The following is a 17,143-nucleotide window of genomic DNA, read 5'->3' on the forward strand; positions in this document are numbered from 1 at the left end:
GCAGCAGCAGCAGCTATCTTCACATCCTGCCTCTATCACTAAGTAGCTATGCATCTATGGGAATGTTTATCTCTCTAAACCTCAGTTTCCTTATTTGTAAAATGGCAGTAATGATAATGGTGTAAGTAATATATTAGGGCTTCCCCGTTGGCTCTGTAGTAAAGTATCTGCCTGCCAATGCACGGTTCAATCCCTGAGTCAGGAAGAGCCCCTAAAGAAGGAAATGGCAACCCACTTCAGTATTCTTGCCTGGAAAATCCCACAGACAGAGCAGCCTAGTGGGCTACAGTCCATGGGGTCCCAAAGAGTTGGATACAACTTAGTGATTAAACAACCACAATCTATTAAGTTACATAGACCTTTTATAAAGGTTACATTAGAAACACATGTACAATACTTAACAGTGTCTATAGTAAGTGTTCTATGAATGTTATCTTATATGACTTTTTTGGCATCTTTTGTCCAGATTCTATGGATCTGTTAATGTTGGCAAGTTATGATAAGACCACTTTATTCTAGTCTTCTTGTTGTTTGGTGTTTAATCGAAGGTCAACTTTTACTTCAGAAGGCAGATCTTTAGCTAGATCCAGCCAAAGTAATTCCCAGGACTATGTTTTGAGCCAAGGAGAAGGAGAGACAGCCTGAGCTGTTGACAAGGCCCTTAGATATTTCTTGGCTCAGTCATCAGGGATAGGAAGCTCAAAGAACAACACAGGTGACCACTGTCACTTCCAGCCTGCTGCCAGAGCAGACAGAAAACAGAACTCTCAAGCCAGGCTGATCACAGGTGCAAAAGCCACTGGAGACAGGAGCCTATTCCAAAGCTGCCTGGCACAGCTGTTCAATATGAAGGTCAGCCAAATGCCTGAGGTGTCACCTCTATTGATCTTGAAAAATGAACAGAAAAAAATGAACTTGAGAAAAGTTAACGTCTGACTAGGCTCTTGAAGGGGGCTTACCAGGTGGTTCAGTGGTAAAGAATTCTCCTGCCAATGCAGGAGGCAATGGAGAGGTAGATTTGATCCCTAGGTCGGGAAGGTTCCCCCCAGAGAAGGAAATGGCAACCCACTCCAGTATTCTTGCCTGGGAAATTCCATGGACAGAGAAGCCTGGCAGGCTACAGTCCATGGGGTTGCAAAGAGTTGGACACAACTGAGCCACTTAGCACGCATGCATGTAGACTTTTGAAGATGATCAGATGCTTTGGAATGATAGGATAAGAGTAGATGAGGGTCAAAACTCTGTTTTTATGATATGGGGGATACTCAGAACCAGAGAGGGAAATGAATTGTTCCAGGCTACACAGCATCAGTGCAAAACCAGGCCTATGATCTGGCTCTCTGGACCCCACTTTCTATTACATAGCACTGCTAGATTCTGCCTTTTCGTAATTTGAGGAGCAAAAATCAGGCAAAAATCTAATATAATGAGTTGTTTAATTGTAAAGTTTTAAAACTGATATGACACTACAGTACACAAGCGTGTGCTTTCCACTACAGCTTTCTAAATCTACAAGATGGCTAGGATTTAAAGCTTTGGGACCTTTTGTGCCTAGAGAATGATTTTCCCAGAAAGCAACGAGGAAAAGGACACTGTACTTCGTATAAGTTTTTGCCTTTGCTTGGCTTTTTAAACTTACAGCTTATGTAGTTTTTAAATCCCTCTTTTTTAACAGAGGGAAACAATATGCTTTCCTTTGTATGGAAAGTGGTAGAGAAGAATGCACTGCACTGCCCCCAAAGGATGGCACTCGGCTCTCTTTATAGTAGTGATGATTTGCTTGTGATGATGGAGCATGCAGTACCACTGTTGTTCTGGTCCTCATTTCACCAAGAGTAAACAGCAGCAGCAGCAAACATTTGCAAGAAAGCAGGCTCAGGTGGGGAGTGCCTCCCTTGTTCACAGAAGCTGAGCTCAGTGTGTCTGGATGGGGACTGAACTCTTCACTTTAGACTCCTCAGCACCACATTCTAACAGCTGAGCTGTAGTGTTCTCAAGTGTTACAGTTAAACACCCACATGTCCCATCGTGCAGTGTTGAACCTCTGCAGATCAGTTAAACAGACACAGTAGCTGCTGGAGACAATGAAAACTCACACTGCTGAAACAGCCAGGCAAGCGCACACAATGTTTTGCATCCTTTTATTTTCAAAGTACACTAGAGGGCAAGTAAGCTACTTCCAAATTACCTGAATACAGGAGTATTAAAACATGACATTATACCTTCTCCTATTAAATTTACCTAAATGCCTTTTAGAGTTTTTTGAACATCATTTTATACCCTATAGAGCAGCATAGTCCTATAAAAATGTAATGCAATTCACAGACATAAGCTTCATTTGTGACTTTACATTTTCTAGTAGCCACATTTTAAAAAGTACAAAAAAACAAGTAAAATTAATTTTAACAATATATTCAATAAGCTATTTTAGTTAAGCCAGTATGCTCAAAATCTTATCATTTTAATATATAATCAATGCAGAAATTATTAATGAGATACCTTACCTTATTTTCATGCTGAGTCCTTAAAATCTGATGTATAGCTTACACTTACCACATGTATCATTTGGACCAGCCATATTTTAGTGCTCAATAGCTTTGTGTGGCTCGTGGTGTTTGACACTGAGGCTCTAGAGCTGGTGTGAAGCCAAGGGCCTTCCCAGACTGGATCCTGGGGCTTTGCTGGCACTGTCCAGGACTGCCCTCTGGAAACAGTTGCTTTTCTTAATCAGTACAGTGAAGAACAACTCAGTATCAAACAAGCAAGAACCAAAATAGTTGTTTTGCAGTGGATTTTCCTCACATTGAATGGATTGATTGAATTAGCTACACGGGGAGCAGGGGGTGCCTAGGTGGATAATGTGTTCTGACAGGTCCACTGGCGTTAGTCCTTTTCTTCTTAAAATCACATTCCTTTGGCCTTCTGCTATGGTAGCAGCCACTTGCATGTACAGAAGTGGATGTAAAGGGGCTCTGTATTTTCTTATTGTCTCTGGCTATGCTTTTGAGGATACTATATGAACATACCCATTTTTGTAAATGCTTGAAATTTAACTGGAGAACTGCACTTTTCCTTGACTCATTATCAAATAATGAGTTATTTAGAAGGGTGAAGCTGTTGTTTCTATACCCTATTTAGGACCACACAAGAGAAAGTGATCTTGTCATTCTTGAAACTGTCTAACGCAGTTTTTGCCTCTAGCCCAAAGGAAAAGACCTTTTCTCCACAGAAATCTCATTTTGCCAGTGGTTACAGTTTTGTTGTTAACGCTGTGCCTCTGTATTAGTATTGGTGCAAGGCTCATAAACCTTAGCTGGAGAAGGCGATGGCAACCCATTCCAGTAATCTTGCCTGGAAAACCCCATGGACAGAGGAGCCTGGTAGGCTGCAGTCCATGGAGTCACAAAGAGTCAGCCACAACTGAGCGACTTCACTTTCATTTTCATGCATTGGAGAAGGAAATGGCAATCCACTCCAGTGTTCTTGCCTGGAGAATCCCAGGGACAGGGGAGCCTGGTGGGCTGCCATCTATGGGGTCTCACAAAGTTGGACACAACTGAAGTGACTCAGCAGCAGCAAAAGCAGCAGCAGCATAAACCTTAGCAACTTAATTCCTCATCAATTAGTTTCAAATCAATTCTACTGTCTTGAATCTAATGGTGTTTCATGCTCATGAAATATTTCACATCTAACTGCCTGGAGTGATGACACAGAGATGGAATCACCTGTTCTTTAAGTAGGAATTCTCATTTGAGGGAGGTCCTTCGAGATTTCTGAGGACAGATTGCTTCCTGTTGTCACTACCTTCCAGTTCTGTTGATTTCATCTTCCCCTTTCCTCAGAGGTCCATGCAAATGTGAGAAATGAGTAGAAAATAGGACCAGAAGACTTGGGTTTTAGACTGAGCCTTTTTGACCTTGATGGGAGCTCAAACAAGCTGCATAAGCATTCCAAGTCTCAGATTGTTCATCTATGAAATGGAGATAAAAAGTCTCATATCACACAGAGTTTTGTGAGATTAAATGAGATAATGGACGTTAAAGGTTTGTAATGTATAAGTGAAGTCATTCAGTCGTGTCTGACTCTTTGCAACCCCATGGACTGAAGCCTACCAGGCTCCTCTGTCCATGAGATTCTCCAGGCAAGAATACTGGAATGGGTTGCCATTTCCTTCTCCAGGGGATCTTCCCGACCCAGGGATCAAACCCAGGTTTAAAGAGTTCTGCAAATATGAGGAAGGAACATTACTGAGCCAATGCGGAGGATAGACCTGTAAAGATCATTCTTGAGATAAAATAAAATTGGGGTACTATCTAGATCCTCCTCTTTGAAGAATCCCTGCTACAGCTTTGGAAGGCAGTGACTTAAGAAGTTGCTGTTGAGTTGCTAAGTGATGTCCAACTCTTTTGCAATGCCATGGACTATAGACCCCCCAAGCTCCTCTGTCTATGCGATTTCCCAGGCAAGAATACTGGAGTGGGTTGCCATTTCCTCCTCCAGAAGACCTTCATAACCCAGGAATTGAACCTGCATCTCCTGCATTGACAGATGGATTCTTTACAGTGAGCCACCAGGGAAGCCCAACTTCAGAAGTAGGTGAGGCTTTATGTGCACTGTACCTGGGGAAGCAATCCTTACCTTCATTCTTTTTTTTTTTTTTTTCTCTCTATAGTCAACATTCTGACATCACCTCTTCTTGGATATCATTAATAGATATTTCATCCTGGTTTCACCTGGACTGAAAGATTGGGGAAGAGCAGATTTGTTATGTGTTCCAAGTCCGGGGTGGATATCCCTTATATTAATACATTACTAACCTGATATTAGAGGAAACTTCTTTGAGTTTGGTTCTCTTTGTGGGCTTTTGATTACCACTGAGGAGGATGTGAATTTAGGTAGATCTATTATCTTTTATTTCCAGGAATTCGGTCTCAGAGCTAACTATATTAGTTTCTTCTCTGTCTTTCTCCCTCCCTCCCCACCTCCTCCCGTTACTCCCTCCTTCCCTTTGGTATTAGGATAATAGAAATTGATATTAGGGTAATTTATTAATTTGAATACCATTAAATGCCCAGGTTTGTTTAAGTATTAATGTTAATCTGTAAGACTTTGACTGCTGAGACCATACCTTATTCATGCCCTGTATCTTTTTATTCCTTTAAACCTGGTTCAGATAGTAAGTGCCTAGTAAGCATCCATTGAATGAATAGAGAATAGTAATGATCAGTATTTCTCAGGGTATGAAATATGTTGGGGACCCTTTAGAGAAACTCTCATTTAAACTTCACAGGGGCCTATGAAGCAGATAATGTCATTCCCATTTTATAGATAATAGAACTGAATGGCAGGCATTTAGATTTATCCAAAGTCATGTAGTAGCAAAATGTATGGATTTGAATTGTGGTTAATATTGTTCTAAGAAAGAGTGAGAGTCTGGTATGGAAATGAGATCCTTATTCTCATTCTGAAATCTCATTTATTAAACTTTTATGAAAATAACCAATATTTACCAAATATGTGCCAGGCTGTGATTAGTGCTTTACATATGTTTAATTCTCACAACCATCTCATGAAGCAGATAATGTTATTTTGTCCTAATTTTTAGATAAACAAATTATGAAACAGAGAGAATAAGCACCTTGTCAATGATCACGGGGCACATCCTGACTTAATATAAAGCTAGGCCTATCTGACTCCAGAAAGGATTTTCTTAATCCCTTTATGGTACTATTTTCCCCTTCTTGTGCCTTTATGGTCAGAACCAGTAGTTACATATTAGTTTGTTTGTAACTGTTGATAGTCCCTACCAGATTGCAAACTCCTTGAGAACTGGTCACCTTGCCTTTAGCATATGTATTTCCCCATACTGTTCAATAGATACTCATTTAATACTTGTCAGGCAATTCTCAGACTCAACCAGCTGATCACTCAGTCTCTCTGTAACACTAAGAATTAAGTGAAATGATTGTTCACGCTTTCAGTGTTATCACTGGCAGCATCACTTCTGTGCTGTAGCAAATACTTTCTGTGTCCTGTGCCACATTCTCCTGATCCACCGTGAATCTCCACTGCAGCTGTGCTGGACAGTTTACCTGTAGGCTGACCACATCCTGCCTTAAGAGCCTTCTACTCCTCTTCTTTCTTCTGTCTCAGGGCTTTTTATTTTTTTAAGTCCCTGACGCTCTCTTGGTCCACTTTTTGGGCAGGGCAGAATACCATAGAGTTCATGCCTGTAGCGACAAACCTCAGCCAGTGGAAAATGGGATCAACGCCTCAACCTCCTGTCCTTCAGAGGAAATTCTTAGGGGCATTCTTTGTAGTCTCTCAAGAATTAGTCCTCAAATTCATTGATCATCAGTTTCCCAGTGTTATCAGCACCTCCTTTTTTCCTACCTCTATATCTTAGGCTCCCTACTTTGTAACTGCCGCTTCCTGTGAGTACAAATAAATAAATTCCTTACACCCAAGTCCTTGACTCTGGGTGTTTGTGTGGGGTGTGGTATAGGAAATGGAGAAATCAAATAAGACACATGCCTTTTTGCTAGTGGCTTTGTGCCAGAGGCCACGTATAATGTCATATAATGTGAGCAAGTCATGCGACTGGATTAATTAGAGAAGTTATCTCAGAGGAGGTTGAATTTCAAAGTCCTGTCCTTGGATAAATAGGTTTAAGGTAAGTGGAGTGACAGCTTAATTTTTATAATTGCTTATTCCCTCTTTAAGAATTCCCAATATATAACCAATTTTACTGATGAAAAGGTGCAATACTTAAAAGGATGCAAGAATGAGTCAGTTAATTTTCTGAAACCTAAGATGAACACAAATTCAGTCTGTTTCTTACTGTGTTATTGATTTTGGTGTAAAAAAGCACAACCCACAGTTCATTCCTAAGTCTGTGCTCCATAGCAATTCTAAGCTGATGTCTTATCAACCTTTTTTTCTCCCTTAAGTCTCTGTTAGGGCTTTATTTTTTAAAGATGCCAGATATGATATTCATTACCTCTGAGTAGTCACCCCCTCCAAAAATGTTGAGAGGAGAACATGGCAGAAAGTGTCATGAAAATTATGTTGAAGAATCTCCCTCATAATGATGAAAGATACAGCAGTGAAATCCTGGCATGCATATGGGTGGCAGAAAGGATTTATGCCTCGTGTGTCTAGGCTTATAATAACTAATGTATCAAATTGTTTGAAAACTTTTTAATTAGGAAGAGCAGCAGGATTTGTGAATGAATCATCAGGAGAAGACTTTTCACTTTCAGTAAATGAGGACAAACTAACAATCAGCAGCAAGAGCTGCATTTATTTCTGTGCCCAGGGTGAATGGCACTGTTCTAATCATGATGAGGCCAAGGGTCCTGGTCTCTATATGGGTCAAATCAGGCTGCCTGATTTCTTGGCCCTACCTAACGAGCTCACACTTAAGCAGTTATCACATGACTGCATGGGTATATTACAGCATTCTACAAACTGAAAATTTAAATCTGAACTTGTCACTTGCCTGATGAAAATCATTCACTATTTTCCCACTGCATATAACACTATTCCTACCATGGGCCTTAAAGCTCTGTATAGGTTGACCTTTATCTCAGAGCTACATGACCACACTTTGAGAAACTCTCTCCTTTTTGCAAAATCCAAGCTCTTGCCAAGCAATTTCATAATGCTTAATAAGCTGAATTAATACAGTATGTTGGAGAAGGCAATGGCACCCCACTCTAGTACTCTAGCCTGGAAAATCCCATGGATGGAAGAGCCTGGTAGGCTGCAGGCCACGGGGTCTTAAAGAGTTGGACACGACTGAGCGACTTCACTTTCACTTCTCATTTTTATGCATTGGAGAAGGAAATGGCAACCCACTCCAGTGTTCTTGCCTGGAGAATCCCAGGGACAGGGGAGCCTGGTGGGCTGCCGTCTGTGGGGTCGCACACGACTGAAGCGACTTAGCAGCAGCAGCAGCATACAGTATGTTGTCTTATTATTTTTTAAATAAGATAGTATTTATGAAAAATATTCTAAACTTCAAATACTATGTTATTATTATTGATTATATCATTAGCAGATCTGGACTCTTAGAAGGAAGGTCTCTATAAAGCAATGGAATACTTAAAGGGCAAAAGGAATTTCCACGTGAAGCAGATACACTAGTGAATTCACTGTAGTTTTCTGTATTTTTTGATCCACTTGGATGTGGTCAGGCCTCATAAAGATTTCAAGAGGAACAATCCAGGTTTGGTTTGGGAACGCATGTACACCTGTGGCGAATTCATGTCAATGTATGGCAAAACCAATACAGTATTGTAAAGTAAAATTTTAAAAAACATTTAATTTAAAAAAATAGTAATAAATTAATAAATAAATAAATAAATTTAATCTATCCTTAAAAAAAAAAAAAAGGAATGTCAGCTTTTTAAAGGTCTCATTTTCAGAGCCCAACAAACTATACTATTTAGTTTGTTTGCTTGCTTACTGTCTATTTCTTCCATGAAGGCAATATAGTGCCTGATATCTAACAGTTATTCCACAAATATTTATTGATTGGATACTAGACAAAGCAGAATGCCTCCTCAAAGGTTAGTGGACTAAAAGCATCATCTTTGGTACACAGGATGGTATTTTAGACCTTCAGGGAGGCTTATGAGTTGGATTTGAAACATTCTCAAGAGTCTCCACAAGTTTCAAATCTAAGCCTCTCAAGCATTAGTTGATGATTCTTGCATTGGTCCTGTCAAGAAAACTACCGACTTGGTTTGGAAATTTGTACTGACATGCTTGGGACAGTTGTAGTGTTTGTCAGAAGTATCTTGACATTAATGGACAACTCTCTGGCCATTGAATAGAGTTTTGAGATTCCCATTGGTACAGTGGCCTACAGAAGCTGGGCCACTTGAAAACTACATTTCTCACTCTTGCTCAGTTTTGAAGTGTCCTGCTATTGGTAGAGTTATTTGTGGCTGAGATAAACTATTTTGAATTTATTTTTACCAAGGTAGCACATTGCCAGGAGCCAGCACGAGGAATCCCGCCCATGGCAAAGGTCATGAGGAAGAGACCTGACAGGCAAAGGTGAGTTGGATCTCGAGGGAACCTCCCTGGACCTACTCGAGCATCTACCCCAAAACCAGAATCTGCCTTACTATATTATGCCTTTCACCAACTCCTCTGACATTAACAGGGGGCTGTCCCCTCACCATCTTTATCTGGAAAAAGTTAATTTAGAGCTTTTAGATAATAAGTCTCCTGGGCATAATAAGAGTGTTTTAATCCAAAAACCCCTCTGATGGCTTTCTAGCCTGCCTGAAAGGTTTGTCTGGACTCCTACAGCTGCGCATGTGATTGTTTGTGGCCTCCCGACTGTGAGAGGCACAGGAAGCTTAAAACATCCTACGAATGTAGGGGCTTCTGAGGAGTCAAAATCATTAGAATAGGACTGATTAAGGGTTTCATTGTTGAGCCAATACTTGCTGCCAAGTTTTCATATCTTTTATTTGTTGATATAGTTGATATGTAGGAAAAACAGTTAGTAGCCTTGGTATTAGCAACATTAGATCTTTGTGTTAAATAATTTCTTTGTTATAACCCACTGCACCTTTGTTCTACAGGAATGTAACTTTATTTAATACTTTGAGGGTGATGCAGATTAAAGAAAAAACACTTCAAGGGAAAATGAGTTTTCTGGTTGATAGACATTTATCTAGGAAAAGAGCCATAAAAATGTTAACAGGCCTCTTGGCCAGAAGATAATGTAAATCACCTGAGACCTTTTGTATATGGAAAGGTATGCAAAAAGAAAGCCTGGTCTCAATAAGGGTCAGGACTGCTGCCCCTGCATAACTCTGCATATTCCATTATTACTTTATGTACAACTTGGGGTATATAAGCTGTCTTTGAAAATAAAGTTGTGAGTCTTGCACCGATGCTTAGCTCCCCCATGTTGTTCTTTTCTTATTCTCCCTTTTCAGGCTGAATTCCCATCTGGAGCATAGAGGCTCGCCATGTCTACTTATTTGCCTGGGCTTCCAAGACCCACGCGAGAGGGAGCCCAAGGTCGGGCACCCTCCGCTATTCAAGTGGGCACCTGTGGCCTATGTAGTTGGTGCAAGTTCCTTGTCTCAGGACTTTATTGGATTTCTATGTAAACCAAGGAATTTCAGCCTCTTTTCTCCTCTACACTCTTCTCTCCTAATCTCTCTTTATATCTCTAAATAAATAAGTCTCTCCTTGCTGACTCCGTGTCCCCTTCAAATTTCCTGGATCCAACCAGGGCTGGACCCCAGCAGCACATAATATTCTGGATAGCGCATTGCAGATATTCAATAAACATTTAATGAATGAAGGAAAGGTTTGTATTTTCTATTATTAATCAGTGGATAGTTTTATGACTTTTAAGCCTTCATTTAGTCTTCTCCACACTGGATGAAGCTGACCCTTGTAATCAGTAAGATGCTGTGGAAGTGATAGAGTGTGACTTATGAGGTTATGTCATAAAATACATTATGACTTATCTCTCTTGCTTTTGGATCTCTCACTAAGTGGTAATTCAGCTGCCATATTGAGAGGATACTCAGGCAACCTATGGAGAAGTTAATGTGATGAGACTGAGGTCTCCTGCCAACCTCCATGTATTTGAGTCATCTTAGAAATAGATCTTTGAGCCCTAGTTAAGGTTTCAGATGATTGCTGCCTTATTTAGCTTAGCTGTTGCTACATTACTAATTCACAGAAACTGTGACATAATGAATGTTTAATATTATAAGCTATTAAGTTTTGAGGTAATTTGTTATACGATAATAGAGAACAAACATACATAGGGATCAAAGCCACAACCCCAAAAAAACCTCACTAGAAACTAGGTCTTAATGCTCTTGTCTTCATCTTTCTTCATTTGTTTTTCCACTCGTATCTTGGTAACCTTGCTGTGAACTAAAAACGGTAATTTGGTGTCTACCATATTATTTGCCAGTGTTTTCCTTTATCTGTTATTTATCTATTTGGGGTTTTGTCTTTTTATTTTTGTATTTGGAAGTGTATCCATTTGATGGTGATTTAGCAAGCCCCTTTCCTTTTTTTTCTTTTCCTTTGTTTCTTCAAATTGCTTCTAGTTGCCCTTTCCAAAGATTTAATAATATTCACTTCTTTTTTAATGATTTGATTTTTGCATATTCAATTCTTTAATATATCTGCAATTTATTCTGATGCATTAACCACTCTTTGGGTATAACCTTCTAGGCCACCTCATTATATTTCCTCTTACATGGTACTTTGTGTTGCGTGGTAGAACTAAAAAGATTGTTGAAGTTACAATAGATTACATACCCTTGTTTACTTAATTTTTATGATCTGCTACTTTGTTAAAGAAGAAAATTTACATTGATCTAATACAAATTAAGCCATGCTGGTTGCTACCTAATATGTTTCTAGAAATTCCTTGCCATTTAGTTGGTTCTATTAGACTTCTTATAAGTAAAATGTCCACAGGTCTGCAGTTTCATATGTCTTAGCTTATTCAGAAACTTTTAACTTACTTTCTGGCAAGTAGAATATCACCTTGACCTTCTCTCTTCCTTTGGGTTTTTGTTTGATCTACTGGCTTGAACTTGTAGAAATGTCAACAGTCAATTTTCATTTAATTAATGCCCTTATCAAAGTTGACACACTGTCACCCTCATTTATGTCTATTAGTAAGTTCCCTAGCAGTGTTCTTAAGAAAGAAAAAAGACCCACCAATTCTACTGATACTTTTCTTAAAGTTTCATTTAAGTTCAAAATAAAATATCCATTTTATCTTAGAAATTTTCAGTTGTGGCAAAGTCAGCTTATAAGTTCTTTGGTTGGAACTTGACTCAGGAGTTCAGGAAGTCAGATGATTGCATTTTGAATTGTTTCCAAGAAGCTACATTTGATCACAACCTGAATGGCTTCTCTTTTGAGTTTTCATTTCTACTGCATTAAGCTAGATTAGCATTCATTGTTGTCTCTGCAGTGGAGATGTCTGATAATCCTGTCATTTGTTTTCTATAAAGTCAGACTCTTCTTTTAAACTTGGTGAACCTTATATTTTTTGCTCTTTCAACTAGAAGATTTTCAACTTAAAAAAAAAAAACAAAACCAAAAACCTGTGGTGCTGTTATATTCCATTCTTGCCTTTTCTAGTAAAATACTTTAGTCATTGAACAACATCAGCTAGTATTTTGATAATTAATGCCTTTGTTTTGGGGGTGGGGAGTTGTTTTAAATGAGTTTTATACCTTTTTCTCCTGTTAACATCTAGCATATTGTTTACTTCAATCGTTAAAACAATGTTTTATGTCCTATTTCATGTTATCTCATAACTGCTCTATAACATTCACTCTCATGTTTAAAACTTTTCAATAGCCATTTTCATTGCCTCCTTTTAGTTCTTCAAGCCATTTCTGTTTTTTGCTATCACAGGGCTTTTGCACATAGTGCTTCCTATTCTTGGAATATGCTTCCTCATTCTCTTCTGTCCTTTCACCAAGTTAATGACTGATCATTTATCAAATCTAAGTTGAAGTATCAATTGCTCAGGACTAGGTCATGTACTTTTGCTATATACTCTGAAATGATAATTATTTTTCTAACAATCATCATTCATTTATTTGTATGATTATTTAACGTTCAACTCTCCTTCTATACCTCAAATTCCATGAGGACCTCTCCTACAATACTACAAATTCCATGAGGACAAGTACTAACTGCATCTACTTTGGCTTAACATCATTTCCTCTACATCTAGTACCATGGCTAACACAAGGAAACACTCAAATATTTGTTGAATATATGAATGAATGGTTCCTAAATTATACAAATGACAACTGAGGCTTAGGAATATTAAATACATTGACTAAGGTCCTACAGCAATCAACTAACAGAATGAGCACTTGAACCTAGCTCTTCCATTTCCTGCTGCTGCTAAGTCACTTCAGTCGTGTCTGACCCTGTGTGACCCCATAGATGGCAGCCCACCAGGCTCCCCCGTCGCTGGAATTCTCCAGGCAAGAACACTAGAGTGGGTTGCCATTTCCTTCTTCAAAGTGAAAGTGAAAAGTGAAAGTGAAGTCACTCAGTTGTGTCCAACCCTTAGTGACCCCATGGAGTGTGGCATACCAGGCTCCTGTGTCCGTGGGATTTTCTAGGCAAGAGTACTGGAGTGGGGTGCCATTGCCTTCTCCACTTCCATTTCCTAGTTTGTTTTATTTCTCTTAAGCAGAGTTGCTCTATCCTTCTAAGTTTCAGTTCTTTCAGCCACTCAGTCATGTCCAGCTCTTTGCGACTCCATGAATTGCAGCACACCAGGCCTCCCTGTCCATCATGAACTCCCGGAGTTTACCCAAATTCATGTCCATTGAGTCAGTGATGCCATCCAACCATCTCACCCTCTGTCATCCCCTTCTCCTCCTGCCCTCAATCTTTCCTAGCAGCATGGTTTTTTCAAATGAGTCAACTCTTCACGTCAGGTGGCCAAAGGATTGGAGTTTCAGCTTCAGCATCAGTCCTTCCAATGAACACTCAGGACTGATCTCCTTTAGGATGGACTGGTTGGATCTCCTTGCAGTCCAAGGGACTCTCAAGAGTCTTATCTAACATCACAGTTCGAAAACATCAATTCTTTGGCACTCAGGTTTCTTTATGGTCAACTCTCATATCCTTACATGTCTACTGGAAAACCGTAGCATTGACTAGACCCATCTTTATTGACAAAGAAATGTCTCTGCTTTTTAATATGCTCTCTAGGTTGGTCATAACTTTCCTGCCAAGGAGTAAGCGTCTTTTAATTTCATGGCTACAATCACCATCTGCAGTGATTTTGGGAGCCCAAAAAAATAAAGTCAGCCACTGTTTCCATTGTTTCTGCATCTATTTGCCATGAAGTGATGGGACCGGATGCCACAGTCTTCGTTTTCTGAATGTTGAGCTTTAAGCCAACTTTTTCACTCTCCTCTTTCACTTTCATCAAGAGGCTCTTTAGTTCTTCACTTTCTGCCATAAGGGTGGTGTCATCTGCATATCTGAGGTTATTGATATTTCTCACAGCAATCTTGATTCCAGCTTGTGCTTCTTCCAGCCCACTGTTTCTCATGATGTACTCTGCATATATTTAAACAAGCAGGGTGACAATATACAGCCTTTATGTACTCCTTTTCCTATTTGGAACCAGTCTGTAGTTCCATGTCCAGTTCTAACTGTTGCTTCTTGACCTGCATACAGGTTTCTCAAGAGGCAGATCAGGTGGTTTGGTAGTCCCATCTCTCTCAGAATTTTCCACAGTTTATTGTGATCCACACAGTCAAAGGCTTTGGCATAGTCAATACAGCAGAAATCGATGTTTTTCTGGAACTCTCTTGCTTTTTCCATGATCCAGCGGATGTTAGCAATTTGATCTCTTGTTCCTCTGCCTTTTCTAAAACCAGCTTGAACATCTGGAAGTTCACAGTTCACATATTGCTAAAGCCTGGCTTGGAGAATTTTGAGCATTACTTTACTAGCATGTGAAATGAGTGCAATTGTGTGGTAGTTTGAGCATTCTTTGGCATTGCCTTTCTTTGGGATTGGAATGAAAACTGACCTTTTCCAGTCCTGTGGCCACTGCTGAGGTTTCCAAATGTGCTGGCATATTGAGTACAGCACTTTCACAGCATCATCTTTCAGGATCTGAAAGAGCTCAACTGGAATTCCATCACCTCCACTAGCTTTGTTTGTAGTGATGCTTCCTAAGGCCCACTTGATGTCACACTTCTAAGTTTACTCTTTTAATATCTTCCATTTCAAAGTAGTTTGTTTGGTTCCTTGAAAGTGGCTAGGATGACTCAGATCTACACTTGGGTATGATTGCAGCCTCAAAGTAGATAAGTATATATCAGCATGCCTATTATGAGATTGGGAAAAGGGAGATGGAAATGATTTATCTTAAAGAACCTTTCCCTTTTAATGTATTAAAATTTCAGAGAAGTTGTAGGAGGTATTATGAATGGACTCATCAGGTGAGAACTATAAGGTCTAAAGAGTATTACACTCAGCCTAAACATAATTACATATTTGTAGTCCTGAATTTTCTACTCATTAACTGTGAGATTTTATGCAAGCCCCTTTACCTCTCTGGACTAAGTTTCATCTCTAAAAATGGTGACTAACTGAGTGAGTGAATGTATGTGTGTATGTGTGTGTGTGTGTGTGTGTATGTGTGTGTGTGTAGGTAGTAGGTAGGGGATCGTTATAGAAATATTGGCAGAAATTCTGACTGCAGGTCACAAAAAGGACTTGTTCCCTTTTCCCTCATATTCTTTGCATAGTGAGCTAGAATGTGTTTGCTATTTAGGGACCTGAGATTGAAATGTACTCCATTATATGACCCAGTTCTTCCAAGGGTTTGGGACTAATCCCACCTGTCTTTGAATTATAGCAGTTTTGTAGGCCTCATTGCAGACCATTTCTAATGAGGGAGAATTGGATCGTGGCATGTTTATTTCCAGTTAGAATAACAAAATGTTAAGAGGGACTTTGAGAGCCGGTAAATATAACCATTTGTTTTATTAATGAAGAAGCTGAGATTTGGAAATAGAAAATAGAGAGCCAGGACTCAAAACTGAAGACTTTGAAGTTTAGATCCAGTATTCTTTTCAGTATACCAAAGAGCTTATTTTATACAACCCTTTATTTTCAACAATCTTAAAAAGATTTTAAAATTATGTGTAATATAAGTAATATTTAAATTTTGAAAAGTTAATGAAGGATTGGAGTCTCTTTTTCTTCCTTTTTTGATAGAAATATTCTTTCTCTGATTGTAAAAGCAATATATGCTTATTGTAACAAAATTCAATCTACTCAGAAGTATACAAGTAGAAAATAAGAATTCTCCAATGTACCAAACCCCTAGAGACAGTTACTGTCAACTTGCTAATTTGGTTCCTAATATTTAGGCTTTTCTTTGTCTTACATTCTCTGTGTATATAAATACATTTATCTACCTATAGAAATATATTGCATATATGTACCTATGTGCATCTATATTTTGTTTTAAACATATCTTGTGTATATATCCTACATGTTTATGCACAAATTTATCCATATATTTTCACCCTGCTTATTTAACTTATATGCACAGTACATCATGAGAAATGCTGGACTGGAATAAACACAAGCTGGAATCAAGATTGCTGGGAGAAATATCAATAACCTCAGATATGCAGATGACACCACCCTTATGGCAGAAAGTGAAGAGGAGCTAAAAAACCTCTTGATGAAAGTGAAAGAGGAGAGCGAAAAAGTTGGCTTAAAGATCAACATTCAGAAAATGAAGATCATGGCATCCGGTCCCATCACTTCATGGGAAATAAGATGGGGAAACAGTGGAAACAGTGTCAGACTTTATTTTTTTGGGGCTCCAAAATCACTGCAGATGGTGACTGCAGCCATGAAATTAAAAGACGCTTACTCCTTGGAAGAAAAGTTATGACCAACCTAGACAGCATATTCAAAAGCATTACTTTGCCAACTAAGGTCCGTCTAGTCAAGGCTATGGTTTTTCCTGTGGTCATGTATGGATGTGAGAGTTGGACTGTGAAGAAGGCTGAGCGCCGAAGAATTGATGCTTTTGAACTGTGGTGTTGGAGAAGACTCTTGAGAGTCCCTTGGACTGCAAGGAGATCCAACCAGTCCATTCTGAAGGAGATCAACCCTGGGATTTCTTTGGAAGGAATGATGCTGAAGCTGAAACTCCAGTACTTTGGCCACCTCACGAGAAGAGTTGACTCATTGGAAAAGACTCTGATGCTGGGAGGGATTGGGGACAGGAGGATAAGAGGACGACCAAGGATGAGATGGCTGGATGGCATCACCGACTTGATGGACATGAGTCTGAGTGAACTCCAGGAGATGGTGATGAACAGCGAGGCCTGGCGTGTTGCGATTCATGGGGTCACAAAGAGTCGGACACGACTGAGCGACTGAACTGAACTGAACTGATACATATATTTAAATTTTATGAATGTGTATTTATATATAAAATATATAAATTTAAAAATTAGATTTTGTTATACATACTATAATATATTATGGTGTTTCATTCATATCTAAGTTCGTAGAGAATCTGCCTGCAATGCAAGAGACCCTAGTTCAATCCCTG

The 17,143-nt window shown here is 39.3% G+C and overlaps 1 long non-coding RNA gene across 2 annotated transcripts in view; it reads left to right on the forward strand.

Annotated features, from left to right (window-relative positions):
• LOC138424620 (uncharacterized) overlaps nucleotides 1–17,143 on the forward strand; it is a 694,361-nt gene that overhangs the window by 248,244 nt on the left and 428,974 nt on the right. The window contains exons 5-6 of one of the 2 annotated variants that reach the window (XR_011250887.1): nucleotides 8,990–9,066; nucleotides 9,963–12,115. This is a non-coding gene — a long non-coding RNA (uncharacterized lncRNA). Of the gene's footprint in view, nucleotides 1–8,989; nucleotides 9,067–9,962; nucleotides 12,116–17,143 lie in introns of those variants that run through there. The other variant, XR_011250888.1, reaches the window with a different exon arrangement.

The sequence above is a fragment of the Ovis canadensis genome, chromosome 19 (assembly GCF_042477335.2).
Source record: "Ovis canadensis isolate MfBH-ARS-UI-01 breed Bighorn chromosome 19, ARS-UI_OviCan_v2, whole genome shotgun sequence".
Classification (NCBI taxonomy): Eukaryota; Metazoa; Chordata; class Mammalia; order Artiodactyla; family Bovidae; genus Ovis; species Ovis canadensis.